General features: G+C 42.4%; 1 long non-coding RNA gene across 1 annotated transcript; it reads left to right on the top strand.

Moving 5' to 3' along the window:
• Positions 1-5,223: 5,223 nt before the first annotated feature.
• On the top strand, positions 5,224-15,563 carry LOC143963760 (uncharacterized). The gene is made up of 3 exons (XR_013271035.1): positions 5,224-5,386; positions 13,273-13,450; positions 15,076-15,563. It is a non-coding gene; the product is annotated as an uncharacterized LOC143963760 (long non-coding RNA).
• Positions 15,564-20,148: the final 4,585 nt, after the last annotated feature.

Raw genomic sequence — 20,148 nt, 5'->3', positions numbered from 1 at the left:
AAAACTCAAGTTGATGAAACATTATCATACATGTTGACTATAAAATGCCAAACCCCCAACATAAACTGCACTCACAAAGATAATATTAATCTTGTGTTCTACAGTTCTTCAGTTCAGACTGGTTCGTGTCTATTGCGCTTCGAAGCTGAAGATGATGTGCAATAGAATAGATGACACTTTAGGTAGTCTTTTTCCTTCCCTCTTGTTTCCTTTCCACTCTTCTTCTTTTCTTACCATTTTCACACTTTTTGTAGTGCACTTTGTATAATCACGACCCACGCTGCTTAGCTGGTGGGTGGTGGAGAAGTATAGGTTCTAATATATCCCCTAGTGGGGTTTTTTTCTGAGTAGGATTGTTGTATGCTTTTATCAGAACATTTATCTTTATGTTGAACTTATATTTTATATGACAACCCTTCGTATTGAAGATGACTGGTGGCATACTATTTGAATCCTTTTCATATACGTCCTTGATGTTTTGATATGCTTCACCTGCGTTGTGGACCTTATTCTTGATGTCATGCTTTGACTATGAATATAGTGAAACAGAAAGTGTGTTACAGTATCTTACATTTCATAGCACAATCCTTTATGAAGTAACAGAGAAAAACCTTTCTAAATGCCAATCGTGCAGAAAGTTATCTGGTATAAATATTTAGATGGGGAAATACTACCCAGACTGTTTGGCAAAATCAGATGGAAAATTGTTTGAGGGATCTACAAACAGCTTTATAGGAAGTGGAAGATTAGTGAGCAACATTCTGACATGTTTAAAAAAAAAAAAGTATTCCAAGAAAAAAAATTACCTTTTTATTAGTTAAAATGACTGAAACAAAATAAATTAAGAACAGTTATGTGCTGTTTTATTACGTAGAATTTTTAAAGGAAAGTATGTCTACTTTTCCACATTTGTAGAATTGTAGGTTATACTGTTTTCTATTTTTTACTTCTTTGCATTTTGCTGCTTGCTTGACATACATTTTAGGTTTTCATTTTGCTATCCTTTTATGTTCTGTATCCAGCAGTTTGCACTGTATAGATATGCTAAAGCCCAATTGTGGAATATCAGCAACCCCCATCCCCCCAACTACCGTATATACTCGAGTATAAGCCGAGATTTTCAGCCTCTTTTTTGAGGCTGAAAGTGCCCCCCTCGGCTTATACTCGAGTCATTGCTGTCTGCCCGCTCGATCAGCGTGTCGAGCAGACAGACAGCGGCCATTCTGATTCAAAAGCCGCGCCTCCGGCTCCGCCTTCGCCTGTGATAGGCGGAACACTGAATTTCCCAGCAGCCTGTGTTCCGCCTATCACGGGCATCTTCTCATCCTCGTACTACGGACGAGGATGATACGACGTCCGTGATAGGCGGAACACAGGCTGCTGGGAAATTCAGTGTTCCGCCTATCACAGGCGAAGGAGGAGGCGCGGCTTTTGAATTTTACAATGGCCGCCGACGAAGAGGGCACGGGACGGAGGCAAGGCAAGGCACGGCACGGCACGGGACAGGACAGGACGGGACGGGACGGGACGAAGGCAAGGCACGACACGGGACAAAGGCTCGGGACACAGGTAGGCTGGACACACACACACACACACACACACACACACACACACACACACACACACACACACACACATGGAGACACACACACACGGATGGATGGATGGATGGAGACACACACAGGGATGGATACACACACACACAGGGATGGATGGATGGATGGATGGAGACACACACACACAGGGATGGATGGATGGATGGATGGATGGAGACACACACACACAGGGATGGATGGATGGATGGATGGAGACACACACACACAGGGATGGATGGACACACACACACACAGGGATGGATGGACGGACACACAGGGATGGACGGACACACAGGGATGGACGGACACACAGGGATGGACGGACACACACACAGGGATGGACAGGCATGTCTCACCCTCGGCTTATACACGAGTCAATAAGTTTGCCAGTTTTTTTGGGGGTAAATTGGGGGCCTCGGCTTATATTCGGGTCGGCCTATACTCGAGTATATACGGTAAGTATACCAACCTATCCAAATGCCCACATGAAAACACAATCCTTGTTTTTATGTCCTGGGGTCCTTCTGTAGATGTTCATATCACTGCTGAGCATCAGCTATTGGTGAAGGTGTCGTTTCCAGAGGTCAGGTCTTCTATTATACAGTGCATCTGGAAAGTATTAACAGTGCTTCACTTTTTCCACATTTTGTTATGTTACAGTCCTATTCCGAAATGGATTAAATTCATTATTTTCCTCGAAATTCTACAAACAATAGACCATAATGACAACATGAAAGAAGTTTGTTTGAAATCTTTGTAGGAGCAGGTTTTCATCAAAGGATGTCTCTGTACATTGCTGCATTCATCTTTCCCTCGATCCCGACTAGTCTCTCCCTATTCCTGGCACTGAAAAACATCCCCCCAGCACAATGCTGCCACCACCATGCTTCACTGTAGGGAACGGTATTGACCAGGTGATGAGCGGTGCCTGATTTCCCCCAGACATGTTGCTTGCCATTTAGACCAAAGAGTTCAGACTTATTTTCATCAGACCAGAGAATTTCGTTTCTCTGGTTTGAGAGTCCTTCAGGTGATCTTTGGAAACTACAGGCAGGCTGTCAAGTGCCTTTTGCTAAGGAGTAGCCACTCTACCATACATGCCTGATTGGTGGAGATGATAGTTCTTCTGGAAGGTTCTCCTCTCACCACAGAGAAATGCTATAGCTCTGTCAGAGTGACCATTGGGTTCTTGGTTGCCTCCCTGACTAAGGCCCTTCTCCCTCGATCGCTCAGTTTGGCCAGAGGCCCTCTCTAGGAAGAGTCCTGGTGGTTCCAAACTTCTTCCATTAACAGATGATGGAAGCCACTGTGTTCTTTGGGACCTTCAATGCTGCAAAAATGTTTTCTGTACCCTTCCCCAAATCTGTGCTTCCATATAATCCTGTCTCTGAGGTTTACAGACAATTCCTTGGGCTTCATGGCTTGGTTTGTGCTCTGACATGCACTGTTAACTGTGGGACTTTATATAGACATAGGTGTGTGCTTTTCCAAATTATGTCCAATCAACTGAATTTACCACAAATGGACTCCAGTCAAGTTGTAGAAACATCTCAAAGATGATCTGTGGAAACAGGATGCATCTAAGCTCAAAGTGTCATGGCAAAGGCTATGAATACTTATGTACATAGGATTTTTTCCTTTTTTATTTTTAATAAATTTACAAAGATTTAAAAAAAAACTTCTTTCATGATTTTATTATGGGGTATTGTTTGTAGAATTGTGAGGAGAATAATGAATTTAATCAGTTTTGGAATATGGCTGTAGCATAACAAAATGTGAAAAAAGTGAAGCACTGTGAATACTTTCCGGATGCTAGAATACAATAGAAACAAATATCCCTGCGCCAACTAAAATGAATAAAATGGAACAGGTACTGCTGCGAACACTGAGGAAAATGTCAGAACCCTGGTAAACAAAGAAAGATAAGAATAGTGTTGTGCTGTACAAATAGAAAGTAAAGTGCAAAAGTGCTCTGTGAGAAAGACTCTAAACCACACTAACAAGAGGCAATAAAAATGCATGAATAAATAAATCAATTGTCATGGTTATGCAATAGTTTGTCTGCTTACCTGTTTCCATGTGTTCATCTCTAGAGACCAGCCGACCCTCACCTGTCTGCTTTTGTAATCCATCCTCTGGCATGGCTCCACTCTAGCTCCTATCAGGGAGCTCTATATTAACCTGTGCACTGCAGGCCAACCCTGCTGATCAACCTTTGTGTGTTAGCTTCCTGTTACCTGCTCTTCTGTTGTTCCGTTACCGACTTTGGCGTGTCCTTGACTATCTCTGTTTGCTTGTGATCCTGACCTTTTGGCGTGTCCCTGACTATTTCTGTCTGCTTGTGGCCCCGACCTTGGCTTTGCCCCTCACTATCCCTATCCTCTTGTTGCCTACTGTGGGTGTGAGCTGGGGGACCCTGGGGGTCGCGACCTGGAGCCAGTTGCAGCCAAGTCCATCCTCACCACTAGAGACTCTGGTGAACACCTGCTAGCTCTTAGACTCCGCACCCCAGGGAATCTTACGCTCTAACCTCGGTGGGATCTGTCTCCCATCCGCAGCAGTCAGCCGTAGGGTCCACAACCTTGTGGTGCACTCCTGATCCCTACGGTGTGCATCTGTCACCTCGCCTCAAGGTGACCTGACATAAATAAATAATAGAACTCCCTTGGTGAAATAAATAAAAAAATATTATATATAATAAATCACAGTATATCCAATGGAAAAAGTATTGAAGTAAATAAATGTGCATGAAAAGTTCCTTTTTCAAAAGAATGGTATAGTGCAACTTATGGTGACTGAATATCAATCCAAAACATAAATATATATAAAGTGCTGGTGCTGGTAATCACTCTCTGCAGTGAAGTGCTGGTGATAGGTGGCTTCTTATCTTCTGTGAAAAGCTAGATATATGGGTGTCCCCTTACCTTACTACTATAAGGTAAGAGCATGTATAAGAATCTTTGTTATAGAACCGCTGTGTCTCCCCTGGTAAACATCCCCAAAATGTTCTCTCCGGTACTGCTGGTCCTAATAGCAGGCAGCGTCCCCTTTAAGATCACTGGAGCAGGTGAACCTCACAAATAGGGCTAGAGCGATGCTCGATAGTGTAGTAATTTTTTGCAAAATATTTATTGATAACAACAGGTTAAAAGCAGGTACTCACATTGAGCATTAACAAACTGGCAAACAAAAACGAGCAGCGAGCTTGTCCACATCACTTCTGGTATCTCGTATTCCCGACGCCTTTCCGGATGCACTGTAGGCTACAGAGGCAGATAAACCCACAGGGATGGGGTCAGCAGCCCAATGCCAAAGATGGTAATCAGCAGGGAGAATTGTCTCATTCTCCAGGACAGGATATTAGCTTTGTTCATAAAGGAAACTGTGACTTTGATATATTACACTGCAGGATGGCTTAGGAACTCCTGTTTGGAATAAAAACGGAGGAGTAGAGTAATTGATGCACAATGCACTATTTAAAGTTAATTTTTGTCTTAAGTGGGACTTTAATATTTAACCACTTGCTGTCCACTGTATGTACAGTATCTCACAAAGGTAAGTACCCCCCTCACATTTTTGTAAATATTTTATTATATCTTTTCATGTGACAACACTGAAGAAATGGGCAGCACAGCGGTGTAGCGGTTAGAACTTTCACCTAGCAGCAAAAAGTGTCACTGGTTTGAATCCTGACCACAACACCATCTGCATGGAGTTTGAATGTTCTCCCTGTGCCTGTGTGGTTTTCCTCTGGGCACTCTGGTATCCTCCCACACTCTAAAGACATGCTGGTAAGTTATTAGGATCCTGTCTAAATTGCCACTAGTATGTATGAATGTGAGTTAGGGACCTTAGGTTGTAAGCTCCTTGAGGGCAGGGACTGATGTGGATGTATAATATATATGTAAAGCGCTGCATAAATTGACGGCGTTATATAAGTACCTGAAATAAATAACATTTTGCTACAATGTAAAGTAGTGAGTGTACAGCTTGTATAACAGTGTAAGTTTGTGGTCCCCTCAACATAACTCAACACAGAACCATTAATGTTTAAAACGCTGGTAACAAAAGCGAGTACACCCCTAAGTGAAAATGTCCAAATTGGGCCCAAAGTGTCAATATTGTGTGGCCAACATTATTTTACAGCACTGCCTTAAGCCTCTTTAGTATGGAAAACACTAGAGCTTCACAGGTTACCACTGGAGTCCTCCTCAACTCCTCTGTGACAACATCCAGGAGCTGGTGGATGTTAGAGACCTTGCGCTCCTCCAACTTCAATTTGAGGATGCCTTGGGGAGCAGTTGTGTTAAATTTGGCATTATCGCTCTCACTCTCTCATACTGGTCACTGGAAGTTCAACATGGCACCTCATGGCAAAGAACTCTCTGAGGATCTGAAAAAAGAATTGTTGGTCTACATAAAGATGACCTAGGCTATAAGACCCTTAAACTGACCTGCAGCATGGTGGCCAAGATCATACAGCAGTTTAACAGGACAGGTTACACTCAGAACAAGCCTCACCATGGCTGACCAATGAAGTTGAGTGCTGAGCATCATATCCAGAGGTTGTCTTTGGGAAATAGACATATGAGTGCTGCCACCATTGCTGCAGATGTTGAAGGGGTGGGGGGTCAGCCTGTCAGTGCTCAGACCATACCTAACACTGCATCAAATTGGTCTGCATGGCTGTCATCCCAGAAGGAAGCCTCTTCTAAAGATGATGTACAAGAAAGCCCGCAAACAGTTTTCTGAAGACAAGCAGACTAAGGACATGGATTCCTGGAACCATGTCCTGTGGTCCAATGAAACCAATATAAGTGCATTTGGTTCAGATGGTGTCAAGTGTGAGTAGCAACAACCAGGTGAAGAGAACAAAGATAAGTGTGTCTTGCCTACAGTCAAGCATGGTGGTGGGAGTGTCATGGTCTGGGGCTGCATGAGTGCTACTGGCACTGGAGAGCTACAGTTCATTGAGGGAACCATGAATGCCAACATGTACTGTGACATACTGAAGCAGAGCATGATCCCCTCCCTTGGGAGACTGGGCTGCAGGACAGTATTCCAACATAACGACCCCAAAGACACCTCCAAAACCACCACTGCCTTGCTAAAGAAGTTGAAGGGTAAAGGTGATGGACTGGCCAAGCATGTCTCCAGACCTAAACCCTATTGAGCATTTGTGGGGTATCCTGAAATAGAAGGTGGAGGAGTGCAAGGTCTCTAACATCCACCAGCTCCATTAAGTCACCATGGAGAAGTGGAAGAGGACCCCAGTGGCAACCTGTGAAGCTCTGGTGAACTCCATGCCCAAGAGGGTTAAGGTAGTACTGGAAAATAATTGTGGCCACCCAAAATATTGACACTTTGGACCCAGTTTGGACATTTTCACTTATGGGGTGTACTCACTTTTGTTGCCAGCAGTTTAGACATTAATGGCTGTGTTGAATTATTTTGAGGAGACAGCAAATTTACACTGTTATACAAGCTGTACACTCAATACTTCGTACATCGTAGCAAAGTGTAATTTCTTCAGTGTTGTCACTTGATAAGATATAAATAAATAAATAAAATAAATAAATATATAAATCTTTAATAATAATCCTTAATAATAATAATAATAATAATAATAATAATAATAATGATAATAATAATATAATAAAATATTTACAAAAATGTGAGGGGTGTAATTTTTGAAGATACTGTATAACGTTTTTCAAGCTCCACATGCATGAAGCCTATAACAAGCTCATGGCTGAAGCTGCAGATTGATGTTATTTCAAAGACCCCTTTCACACTGCAGCGCCCGGACATTTTTGCAGCGCTTTAGTGCTGTTTTAGCTATGCTTTTGCAGCACTTTTTGGCCAATAGCGGGGTGATTTTTACCTTAAAAACAAGGTTAAAAGGTCCAGTTTCGCTGCGCTTTTGAAGTGCTTTTAAGGCGCTTTGGAAGCACTGCCCATTCATTGCAATGGGCAGGGTGTTTTGGGAGCACTGTTTACAGCGCTCCCAACCCCCTGCTTGCAGGACTTTTCATAACGTACCCCAAGCACACTACCACTGCATGAAAAGACACACTCTAATGAATGAGAGGTGGTTTTCAGGTGCTTTTCAGAGGTGATTTCTAGCGCTAAAGCACCTGAAAACCACCTCAGTGTGACAGGGGTTTTAGAGCCAGTGATCAGCTTTTCAGCAAAAGTGGTCTGGGCGGCTCTACAGCCACCCAAATACTTTTACTGAACTGAGCAGGGTCTATCTTAGGCCTCTTGTGATAGAAATAAAGTTAAATAAAATATAAAAAACTGTAAAAAAAGATCAATTTGATTAAAATAAAACAAGATTTTAAGAAAATTAATCAAAAAGCACCCCTTTTCCCTAAATGCAAAACAAGTATAGGCCCACTACATATGTAAACAGAAATTACACTGCACATATGAGGTATCACTGTGAATGCCAGAGTCAGAGCAATAATTCTGGGGTTATCATTCATGGTTATTTCTCTGCTAAGAATTTGTCAAGGTATTTAAAGTGTCACCTATGAAAAATTGTAGGTACCGGAGTTTGTTGTCATTTCATGTGCAATTTTGAGTCTTGACATGTGTGGTATCTAATTACTCAATACAACATAATCTTTTATATATATATTTTTTAATTGTGTTTGTGTGCACTAAAAATCATTTTTGTGTACTTTTTCCTGAAAATTTGTGGCTTCACAAATATCATGCGATATAAAAAGTTGTAATAGCCTCCATTTTATTCTGCAGGGCCTTTGCTTTCAGAAAATATATAAGGTTTTGGGTTCAAAGTATTGCTGGCTATAATGTGTGTGTGAAAAATGTAAAAACTGATCTGACAGCAAGTGGTTAAAAACAAAAGAATATAAATGTAGATTAAGTAGAACCAGGCAGAATCCGAATATTAAATCTTAAATTATTATAAGCAAGCTCCTATGAAAGTTTTCATATGTGTCTATTTACTATTACTATAACTTATTCTGTCTGAGAACGACTCTTTGGGATATGCCTGGAATGGCGTCACGGATAGTTAAATCACCAAAACTAAACTGAAAGACTGACTGAGCACTGTCTCCAATAGAAATGGGCGAATGGTTCGGCCCGAGCATAAGTTTGGGCCAGACTTTGGTTGTGCAGAACACCAAACAATATCCGGTGTTCAGGGCAAATTCGAAAGCTGCCAGAACACTGTTAAAATCTATGGGACATTAACATGATAAATCAAAAGTGCTAATTTTAAAAGGCTTATATGCAAGTTATTGTCATAAAAAGTGTTTGGTGACCGGAGTCCTGCCCCAGGAGACATGTGTCAATGCAAAAAACGTTTTTAAAACGGACGTTTTTTCGGGAGCAGTGATTTTAATAATGCTTAAGGTGAAACAATAAAAGTGAAATATTCCTTTCAATTTCATACCTGGGGGATTTCTATAGTATGCCTGTAAAGTGGCACATTTTTCCAGTGTTTAGAACAGTCCCTGCACAAAATTACATTTCTAAAGGAAAAAAAGTAATTTAAAAATACTCACGGCTATAATGAATTGTCAGTCCCGGAAATACAGATAAAATAAGTCATTGCCAGGCCCTTTGGGTCTGCTATGAATATTAAGGGGAACCCCAAACCAAAATCTAAAAAAACTACATTCGTGGGGGTCCCCCCAAATTCCATACCAGGCCCTTCAGGTCTGGTATGGATATTAAGGGGAACCCCGTGCCAAAATGTAAAAAAAATGGCGTGGGGGTCCCCCTCAAAATCCATACCAGACCCTTAAGGTCTGGTATGGATTTTAAGGGGAACCCCGCACCAATTTTTTTTTTTAAATGCCATGGGGTCCCCCCAAAAATCCATACCAGACCCTTATCTGAGCATGCAACAGTGCAGGACGCAGGAAAAGAGGGGGGGACGAGAGAGTGCCCCCCCCTGAACCGTACCAGGCCACATGCTCCCAATATGGGGAGGGTGCTTTGGAGTAGGCCCCCAAAGCACCTTGTCCCCATGTTGATGGGGACAAGGGCCTCATCCCCACAACCCTTGCCCGGTGGTTGTGGAAGTCTGCGGGTGGGGGACTTATCGGAATCTGGAAGCCCCCTTTAACAAGGGGACCCCCAGATCCCGGCTTCCCCCTTTGTGAAATGGTAATGGGGTACAAATGTACCCCTACCATTTCCCAAAAATAGTGTCAAAATGGAACAAGAGACAAGTCACAGCTTGGGACAAGTCCTTTATTAAAAAATAAAAAAAATTAAAATATCCCATGAGATCCATTCATCTTCTCTCACTCCGCCGATGGACCAAAAAAGAAACAAAGCTGTGACTGACCCGCCTCCATGGGAAGCACCCACCGTATGACACTTCTTATGTAACTGAGGGCGGGGCCACACGGTGACGTTCCTGGGTTACCCCGCCCCCTCTGAAGCACAAGGACTTCCCCATGGCTTTCCTGGGGCATCAGAGGGGGTGGGGCCACCTGGGGCGTCAGAGGGGGCAGGACCACCTGGCACGTCAGAGGGGGCCCTGCCACCCGTGGGGTGGTGTCACCAGGGAACATCACCGTGTGGCCTCGCCCTCAGTTATATAAGAAGTGTCAAAGTGAAGACGCATCATACGACGGATGCCTCCCATGGAGGCGGGTCGGTCGCAGCTTTGTTTTTTTTTGTTTTTTCAGTCAGTCGACGTAGCGAGAGAAGATGAATGGACTTCGTGGGACATTTTTAATTTTTAATAAAGGACTTCTCCCGAGCTGTCTTGTCTTTTGTACCATTTTGACACTTTTTCTGTGAAATGGTAGGGGTACATTTGTACCCCGTTACCATTTCACATAGGGGGGAGGCTGGGATCTGGGGGTCCCCTTGTTAAAGGGGGCTTTCAGATTCCAATAAGCCCCCCGCCCGCAACCCACCACAACCCCCGGGCAAGGGTTGTGGGGATGAGGCCTTGGTCCCCCCTTCTTTTCCGGTGGCCTGCCAGGTTGCGTGCCCCGATAAGGGACTGGTATGGATTTTTGGGGGGAAACCCATGCCATTTTTTTTATCTTGGTGCAGGGTTCCCCTTAAAACCCATACCAGACCTGAAGGGCCTGGTATGTAATTTGCTGGGACCCCCATGCAATTTTTTTTTTTTTGGTTCGGGGTTCTCCTTAATATTCATACCAGATCCAAAGGGCCTGGTAATGTACTGGGGGTATCCCATGCATTTTTTTCAATTACTTCTTTTATCTGTATTGTTGGGATTGACAATTCAATTTTAGCCGCAAGTACTTTTAAATTACTTTTTTCCTTTTAGAAATGTCATTTTGTGCAGGGACTGTTCTAAACACGGGAAAAATGTGCCACTTTACATGCATAGACAGACACCACAGACACCCCCCCAGGTACGAAATTTAAAGGAATATTTTACGTTTATTGTTTCATTTTAAGCATTATTAAAATCACTACTCCCAGTTGTAAAACTATTTTTTGCATTGATATATGTCCCCTGGGGCAGGACCCGTGTCCCCAAACACTTTTTATGAAAATAACTTGCATATAAGCCTTGAAAAATAGCACTTTTGATTATTCATGTTCGTGTTGCATAGACTTTAACGGTGTTCGTGTGCTCTGCCAAATTTTTTGCCTGTTCGGTATGTTCTGGTCCGAACCAAACCGGGGGTGTTCGGCCCCTCCCTAGTCTCCAACAATAAGTCATCTCTGCTTAGGTTATGAATGCACTAACATTTTTTTTATTGTTGCACTATATAAAACATATAATTATAGAAAGAGCCTGTGGGCTACAGTCAGCATTAAGGGTTAGGAGTTATAGGTAGGGTTTACAGTTGTATGTTAAAGGATAACTAAATCCAAGAACACAAATTTAACATATTACAACTTAGTAGTCTTCAGATGTTGTAGCTGCATTAGTTTTCTTTTTTTCAGGCTAAGAACATGATCAGCAAGTAAAGGAAATACCTGATTTCCACTTCCTGTGTGCACCACTAAAACCAAAAACAATTTTACCTACTACTAATTCTATTAACCTCAGAAGTAATGAAGATGAACATAAGCAGACATGTTTGAAGTTTTTTTTTCTATGTTTGAAGTCCAGCCTGAGTGGCAAACATGGCTTCCTCCATAGATGCATTGGAGGAATGAGCGTAGCCAGGAAGTGTGTTATTCACAGGATTACCAGTTGAAAATATAGGGGAAAAAAGCCTGAAAAAAGAAAATGAATGCAGCTTCAACATTTAAGGACTATTAAGCTGCATTCTATTTAATATTTGTTTTGGTGTTTAGATATGTTAAAAGGTTCAGAGTGTGTTAATTGGTTATGATCAGGGCTTGAGTCCTGCGGGAATGCATGGGAATGGCATCCCTGCACTTTTTTCACAGCAGGAACGCCGTTCCCTTTGTCCGACCCAATCCTTCACTAAGCTGCGATGCCCAGCATCGCTACATAGTGAAGGGCAGCATCCTTCCCTCCCTCAGTCCTCCTCCTCCAGCAGCCGCTGCTATACTATACAGCAGGGATATGCAATTAGCGGACCTCCAGCTGTTGCAGAACTACAAGTTCCATGAGGCATAGCAAGACTCTGAGAGCCACAAGCATGACACCCAGAGGCAGAGGCATGATGGGACTTGTAGTTTTGCAATAGCTGGAGGTCCGCTAATTCCATATCCCTGCTATACAGGATCGTGCCTGCCAATCTGCAGCTTTAGATCCCCACTGCAATAATGTCATTGGCTCCTAGAACCGCCATTGTCCTAACAACCAATGACATCACCTGTGCTCCTCACCCTCATCAGCAAGTTCCACCACCCGGATTTTGCCCCCCTGTAGCATGTTCCTTCATCAAGGGCTTATCCAGGTACACGTTTTTCTACTTTGTGATGGCTCAGTCACAACTCTGATGGGAAACTCTGGGGACACTCTGATGGGGGGGGCTCTCCAATGGGGATACCTGCTCTCTGATGGGGGCACTCTGATGGGAACACCTGCTCTCTGGTGGAAGGAATTGCCCCCCCTCATTGGTGTCAGTGGGAGGAATCAAATGAGAGAAAGATCATCATCACCCATTGTGGTGATTATTCTGTTAGTTTGACAAGTTAACTTATTTTGTCTTTGTAAACTGGCACTTTACAATAAATGTTGCACAGTATTTTCTGTGAAATATATATGCATATAAGCGTATCATTTTTTATTTTTTTGGCGGGGCAGTGGATCTTGGGTGGGAGTTTCCACCCTTTTTTCTGCAGGACTTGACCCCTGGTTATGATTAGCTTTACATTAGCTTTACAGTGATTGTAAATCCTTACATATACTCAGTGAAGTGGCTGGCCTCTGATAATATTCAGAGATTAAACAAATCCTTCTACATAGAAATTGAGAGAAAGAAATTTGCGCTACTAGTGACAAACAGCTGCCAGCATCAGCAATAAGACTAATTGCAATAAAATATAAAAAACAAAGGGGATGCAGCACTAAAAATATATGGGTGAACCCCAGAAAATGTCTGGGGATGAAACCAGACTGTAAAGTGCTTTCGGCCTGCATGAAAGGAAAACAGCGGCAGAGGAGCGGAATGTAGAGAGATGAGGAGAACTTATGAACTTATGCGGACATCATATTTTAAGGTGGAGAACTGACTAAGGCCTTCTTTTTTTCATATGATCCACGCTGCTTCCCTGATGTAAGGAGTACTACATATACCAGGAACATCGCTATTGGAGTCCAGATTTTCATGGCACCTTTGATGGACACAGGTGCATACATATGCCTATCCATTTGAGTCCAGGTTGGAGATCGAGTTCCTGACTACCGTCCATGCTTGTTTGACCCACCTCCACTGGCGTGTGTGTGTCCACAGCTTAGGGTAAGAGTACCCATCCCTTTCCCCTGGTGTTGGAGGCACATTCCCGGGTGTCGTGTGCGAATATCTCCCTGCTTGATCCAGTTTTATTATTATTTCTCATTCATTTTTAGTACCCTGATATCATGTTTAGGGGATTGAACATGACATTTTGAACTTTATTATATGCAAGTGACTTTTGTGTTGCTATTTATTTATTTTTTCTGAACAAGTTTTTTGCACATAAAAATGTTTACAAAAACAGGTCAGCATATCTTGTTTGGGTATCACACTATTCAGAATTGTTCATTCGATTACCAGGATCACTCCTTGAATGTATATGCATCTAGCATGGCACATAGCCAGTGGCGTAACTAGAACCTTCAGGGCCCCGATGCAAGAAGCCATGAAGGGCCCCCCTGAACCCCAGCCAGGGCCCTTCTACCCGAGTCCGGCGGTGGAACTCCAGGGCGTGGTCACAGGTATCACCTTTGTGAACCCTGTAGTTCCACCACTGGCATCAGTAGTTTTTATTTATTTATTTTTTTACATTTTTAGGTGCCCCATTGGGGGACTGTCCCTAGGCAGGATTGGGTCCCCGTCCCCAGAAGAGATGAGGTCCTTTTCTCCAGGGCAGATAAAGTTACTGCCCCCAGGTGAGAAGGGGTCCCTGTCCCCAGGGGAGGTGGGGGTCCCTGTCCCCACGTGAGAAGGGGTCCCTGTCCCCAGGGGGATATGGAGGGGGTATGTAATAGTGTGTGCTAACTGCCTATGCTGCTGCTGGCCATATGTAGAGGGGGCTGCATGGGCCCCCTGCATCACAGGGCCCAGTTGCGGTCGCGACTGCTGCACCCCCTATAGTTACGCCCCTGCACATAGCACAATGTCATAATATTTTGAATGTTTCACAATATTATTGGTTTAATTTCAGTTCACTCTTTGATTGTATATGTATTTAGCACTTTATTAAGCACTTTACAGTCTGGTTTCATCCCTGGACATTTTCCTGGGGTTCACTCATATATTTTTAGCACTGCACCCCTTTTGTTTTTTAAATCTTCCTAAATACTTTGTACCCGTTTATCTGCAGCCCTTTCTTCTCTACAACCGTTCAAACTCTAGAATTGATATAGCTTGTTTGAGATTTCAGAAAGCAGGGGGTAGGGAACTGAACTTACACTCTGCACACCTCAGTGAAAGCTGATTGGAGGGAAGGGACAGCCCCCCCCCCCCCCATAGAGCACTATTTACCTCTTGGTGTCTGGAAAACACGTCATGGAGATAATAGAGGAATGAAGCAGCAGAGAGAGATAACACTCAGAACTCTGGATTGGGACAGGTACACAATATAGAGGGATATCCATTGTTCATATTTAGTGCCAGAGGCTTACAACCACATGAGGATTGTGGTTTACATCTTCACATTTTAGGAGCAATTTACTGTGTTTGTATACTTGACAATGGTTTTAGACATACCTTACCATTGAACTATATGTACCTTGTTTTGCCGAAAACTACATCAAAAGATGCAGCAATGAGGACTTTTTTTTTACGCACTACAAACTCTTTCCAGTGACCTAACATCTTTATGGAAAAATTTAGTCAAATGACTAAAAGAAAACTGTGTTTTCTTATCACATACAATCCAGGAGACAAATAATGATACACCCAAGAGCAGGGACTATTGAAGGCAGCACAAAACAAGCTAAAGCGTACCGAAGAGTGAGAGAGGAAGTAAAGAGATGAGGAGGAGAAATTCAAATCTGCTTGGAAATAACTGGAAAGTTTGTCCGTCCTATAGCAAACAGTGGTGAACATTTGAATTGTTTTCTTTTATAATGGTATGTTTATACTTTTTTGTGATGTGTTCATGTTTAATACAGTATATACAGTTTATTACAGGACTTGTGTATCATGTCTACTCTATAATGAATATCTCCAGGTGCAAAGCATAAGCATTCAAAATAAAAACATTTAAAGTGTATGTAAACCCTAACAACGAACGTCTCTGGCTATGTTTTGGTCTGTAAGGGATATACTATTGAAAGTGTTTTGTTAGACCTGTTTTATTGGTTTATAAATAACGTTAATCATGCAAAAAATAAAAAATAAATAAAAAGAATTTAAAGTAAAAATTCCTGTTGCTCTGAAGTCTCATATAGTGGATTTATCCCTCGGCTGACCAGGTGCAGACACCAAGCAGGGGCTCGTCCTCACCCCAAAATGTCAGGGCATCCAGGGAACTACAGCTGGCAGTGCACCGTAAGGTCCAAAGCTTGTAGAACTTTATTATTCTAGGTCAAGATTCAAGTGGGCCCCACTTGGGACCTCCTCCTCTATCACATTTTATTTTAGATAGAGTATGGGAGGGTTATAACATCTGTCAAGTTGTTGTTTTGCCATCTGTATCCCTTTGGGGAGTAGACATGTGCACTGCCAAAAAAATGTTCACATTTTCATTTGGTTTTTTTTTGTTTTGTTTTTCTTGTTTTTCGGGTCATTCGTTATGATTGCAATTCATAAATTAGTGAATTAAAAAATAAAAAAAATCAGAAAATTCAAATTGATAACTAATAATAACTATTAAATTATAGGTATCGGAATTTCCTTTCAAATTTGGCTGTTAGTGAACGGAACAAATATGAATTTATCCGAAGTTACAAATTATCCAAAATAACGAATGCTGCATCCAATTAAATGGAGCGGAACAAATTAATAATAAATAATAATAATAAAAATAAAATGTTATTATTATTATTATTATTATTGTTAATAGACATGGGCGCCATCAAAAAATTTGTTTCGTTCTGTTCCATTTCGATTCGTAATAAAATTAATTCGTAATTCGTATTTCGTGTCCGAAATTCCGTTCTGTTTCGTACGAAATACGAATTTTCGTTAACGTGTACGTGTAAATTTAAAGGCAAAAACATTGCTCATTATGCTTATTATGACTTGCAGAAGACTTCTGTGATAGAAGTCAAAGTAAGTTGCCTGAAGACATCAGTGAAGGACTTTCATTCTCTCTGGGCAGGCTGCCAAGAAAAGAACAAAATGATACAATGTTTCTTCTTCAGGCTGGGTTCACACTGAAGCGATGTGGGAACGCCGCGAATCCGCGGCGGGTTCCCGCATCGCATGCCCCCCGCCGGCAGTTCACACTGCCCTATACGGACTGCTGGGAGTGTCAGTGAAACCTTAATGACACCCCCAGATCAGTTCGCATATCGCAGTGCGATCTGCAAACTCGGACAGGAATCGGATCGCATGGTGTGAACACCCATGCGATCCGATTCTGCTGCGGACCAAAAAAAGGGTCCTGTGCGAGTTTGGAGCGGGTAGGATGCGAATTCAGCCATACTATCTGTATGGCTGAACTCGCATCGCGCAGAGATCCGATGTGATTTGCACTGCAGTGCGGTGCGAATCACATCCGGGTCTCCTAGCCGCAGCAGTGTGAACCCAGCCTCAATGGGCTGAACTCCGTGCGTAGAAGTTCTCAGTTTAACCATTTAAAGACTAAATCTTTTCTGACACTTGTTGCTTACAAGTAAAAATCCAGTATTTTCTGCTAGAAAATCACTCAGAAGCCCCAAAAATTATATATATATATATTTTTAGCAGAGACCCTAGGGAATAAAATAGCAGTTGTTGCAATATTTTATGTGACGCGGTATTTGCGCAGAGGTCTTTCAAACACAAGTTAGCCTTTTTTTTTTCGGTCGACCTCTAGAGAGCACTGACATTAGCAGCGTGACATACAGCAATGACACCTGCACCGTGATAGAGTGATCTGACACCAGCACCGTGACATAACACATGTATAAGGGTGAATCTGGGATCGACAACTACAAGCATTCTTTTTTTAAATGTGAAATTCTGAAAATTCAGGAATCTTTAGATAATGGAGGCAAGGGAAGATCAGGGTAGGCAAAGAAAAGGGTGCAGGAGATGATCACCAGCACCAGCACCGTGATATAGAGCACTGACACCTGCACCGTGATAGAGTGATCTGACACCAGCACCGTGACATAACACATGTATGAGGTGAATCTGGGATCGACAACTACAAGCATTCTTTTTTTATATGTGAAATTCTGAAAATGCAGGAATCTTGAGATAATGGAGGCGAGGGAAGGTCAGGGTAGGCAAAGAAAAGGGTGCAGGAGATGATCACCAGCACCGTGATATAGAGCACTGACACCTGCACCGTGATAGAGTGATCTGACACCAGCACCGTGACATAACACATGTATGAGGTGAATCTGGGATCGACAACTACAAGCATTCTTTTTTTATATGTGAAATTCTGAAAATGCTGGAATCTTGAGATAATGGAGGCGAGGGAAGGTCAGGGTAGGCAAAGAAAAGGGTGCAGGAGATGATCACCAGCACCAGCACCAGCACCAGCACCGTGATATAGAGCACTGACACCTGCACCGTTATAGACTGATCTGACACCAGCACCGTGACATACCACATGTATGAGGTGAATCTGGGATCGACAACTACAAGCATTCTTTTTTTATATGTGAAATTCTGAAAATGCAGGAATCTTGAGATAATGGAGGCGAGGGAAGGTCAGGGTAGGCAAAGAAAAGGGTGCAGGAGATGATCACCAGCACCGTGATATAGAGCACTGACACCTGCACCGTGATAGAGTGATCTGACACCAGCACCGTGACATAACACATGTATGAGGTGAATCTGGGATCGACAACTCCAAGCATTCTTTTTTTATATGTGAAATTCTGAAAATTCAGGAATCTTGAGATAATGGAGGCGAGGGAAGGTCAGGGTAGGCAAATAAGAGGGTGCAGGAGATGATCACCAGAACCAGCACCGTGATATAGAGCACTGACACCTGCACCGTGTGCATGGAGCCAAAAAATGCACAACTAACTCACCCACCCCAGTTTGCTGGTCTATATTCTCAAATCGAGTGTATCTAGGTTTAGCTGTCTTCTTTTCCCTGTGCCATCTCAGCCCCTATTAAACAGCCAGACAGAAGGATGCACAGCATGATGATGTACCAGAACTGCTTAGTGAGGATTTTAAAATCTGATGGAGCATTATTTATCTTTGCTTCCTCCATTACATGCTGTATAATAACCTCATGGTTTTATAGAATTTAGCAATGTATTTTTATGGAAACTTGCTGACAAAAAGTACAATCTATAAATGCAGTTGCCAGTTACACTATACATATAGGAACATATTAATTATCTTGATATATTTATTGATTAAGTCAGAGTGGATAAATCTAAAGAGCCAGAGAGACAATGCAGCTAAAGTATTACAAATAGTGTCTCTCCGAACCTTTTCTATTATTGTCAATTGAAGGAAAAGTCACATTTTTTAAGTATCCTGGTTACTAGAATTGAATGATTAGCTCCTTAAACCTAAAGTATGTGGACAATGGAGAAAAAGGTGATTTTTTTGCATACAAATTCCATTAATGTTAAGCTGCACTTCCCAACTACTGCCTATTGATTTCTGCTCTATAACTATAATTCTCTATCATTATAAAAAATATATTTTTTGCATTGTTAAAAGGCATTTCAATGTAAATTATTTTTTTCTTTTTTTAGAAGCTAGTTAAAAATTGATTAGCCTAGTTATCATTTTTGTTTTGTTTGCTGGATTTGGTGCGTAGACTGGAGGTCTTTAGTTGGCATTTTGCTGTGTTGGGCTTTTGGAGTGTCTATGTTTCTTTGGTGAGTCTCTACATCTTTGGGCAAACTCTCACACTGCTAGCGTTTTTCAGGCGCTACAGCACTAGAAATAGAGCCTGAAAAAAAGCTGCTCCATGCACTCCAGTGTGAAAACCCGAGGGCTTTCACACTGGAGCGGTGTGCTGGCAGTGCGTCACAAAAAGTCCTGCCAGCAGCTTCTCTGGAGCGGTGAAGGAGCAGTGAATTCTCTGCTCCACCACCGCTGCTCCTTACTGAAATCAATGGGGCAGCGCTGTGATACCGCCGCCAAAACTACGCTCTGGTGGCGTTTTGCGGGTGGATTTAACCCTTTTCGGCCTCTAGCGGGAGGTTAAAACCGCCCCCGCTAGCCGACCGAATATGATGACAAATCGGTGCTAAAAATAGCGCCGCTTTACCACCGACAACCCCCACGGCTCGGTGTGAAAGGGCTCTCAATCATTCCTATACAGTATACTGTATGTTTCAAGATGGGAGCTCTCTTAGATTTAAAGACTGGTCAATTACTATACACACTTTGCCAAAGACTGCTGCTAAAAATACAATAGGCTCAGTGGGAGAGTCATCTATCTGTGCTGTATAGCATGGATTGAGGAATCTATTAGATTTTGTTTATTCAGAACAAAAAAAATAAAAATCTGAGAGTATATGGCCAGCTTTAGGAACCATTCTACACAGAGGGGCCTTGACAAGGCACTGTGGCTTCCACATATTTTTGCAAAAAATATATGCAACAAAAACCTTAACGCAAAGTGTTGTATTGAATTGTTTTACCCCCCTCCTGTGCCATACATATGCATACATGGGCACCAGAGCTTTCTGTGCTCAAAAGCACGCTCACTGAACACTTCCAGCACAGTGACTAAGCTGTCAAAGACAGTTCTCAGTCTTTATTAATGAATTTATTATTTATTTATTTATTTCAGGTACTTATATAACGCTGTCAATTTATGCAGCGCTTTACATATACATTGTACATTCACATCAGTTCACATCAGTCACATCAGT

The sequence above is a fragment of the Lithobates pipiens genome, unplaced genomic scaffold, assembly GCF_037356315.1.
Source record: "Lithobates pipiens isolate NorthernLeopardFrog02 unplaced genomic scaffold, aLitPip1_a1.2 Scaffold_8, whole genome shotgun sequence".
Lineage (NCBI taxonomy): Eukaryota > Metazoa > Chordata > Amphibia > Anura > Ranidae > Lithobates > Lithobates pipiens.
Note: the sequence above shows the minus strand (reverse complement) of the source record. Positions and strands in the feature narration are given on the sequence as shown.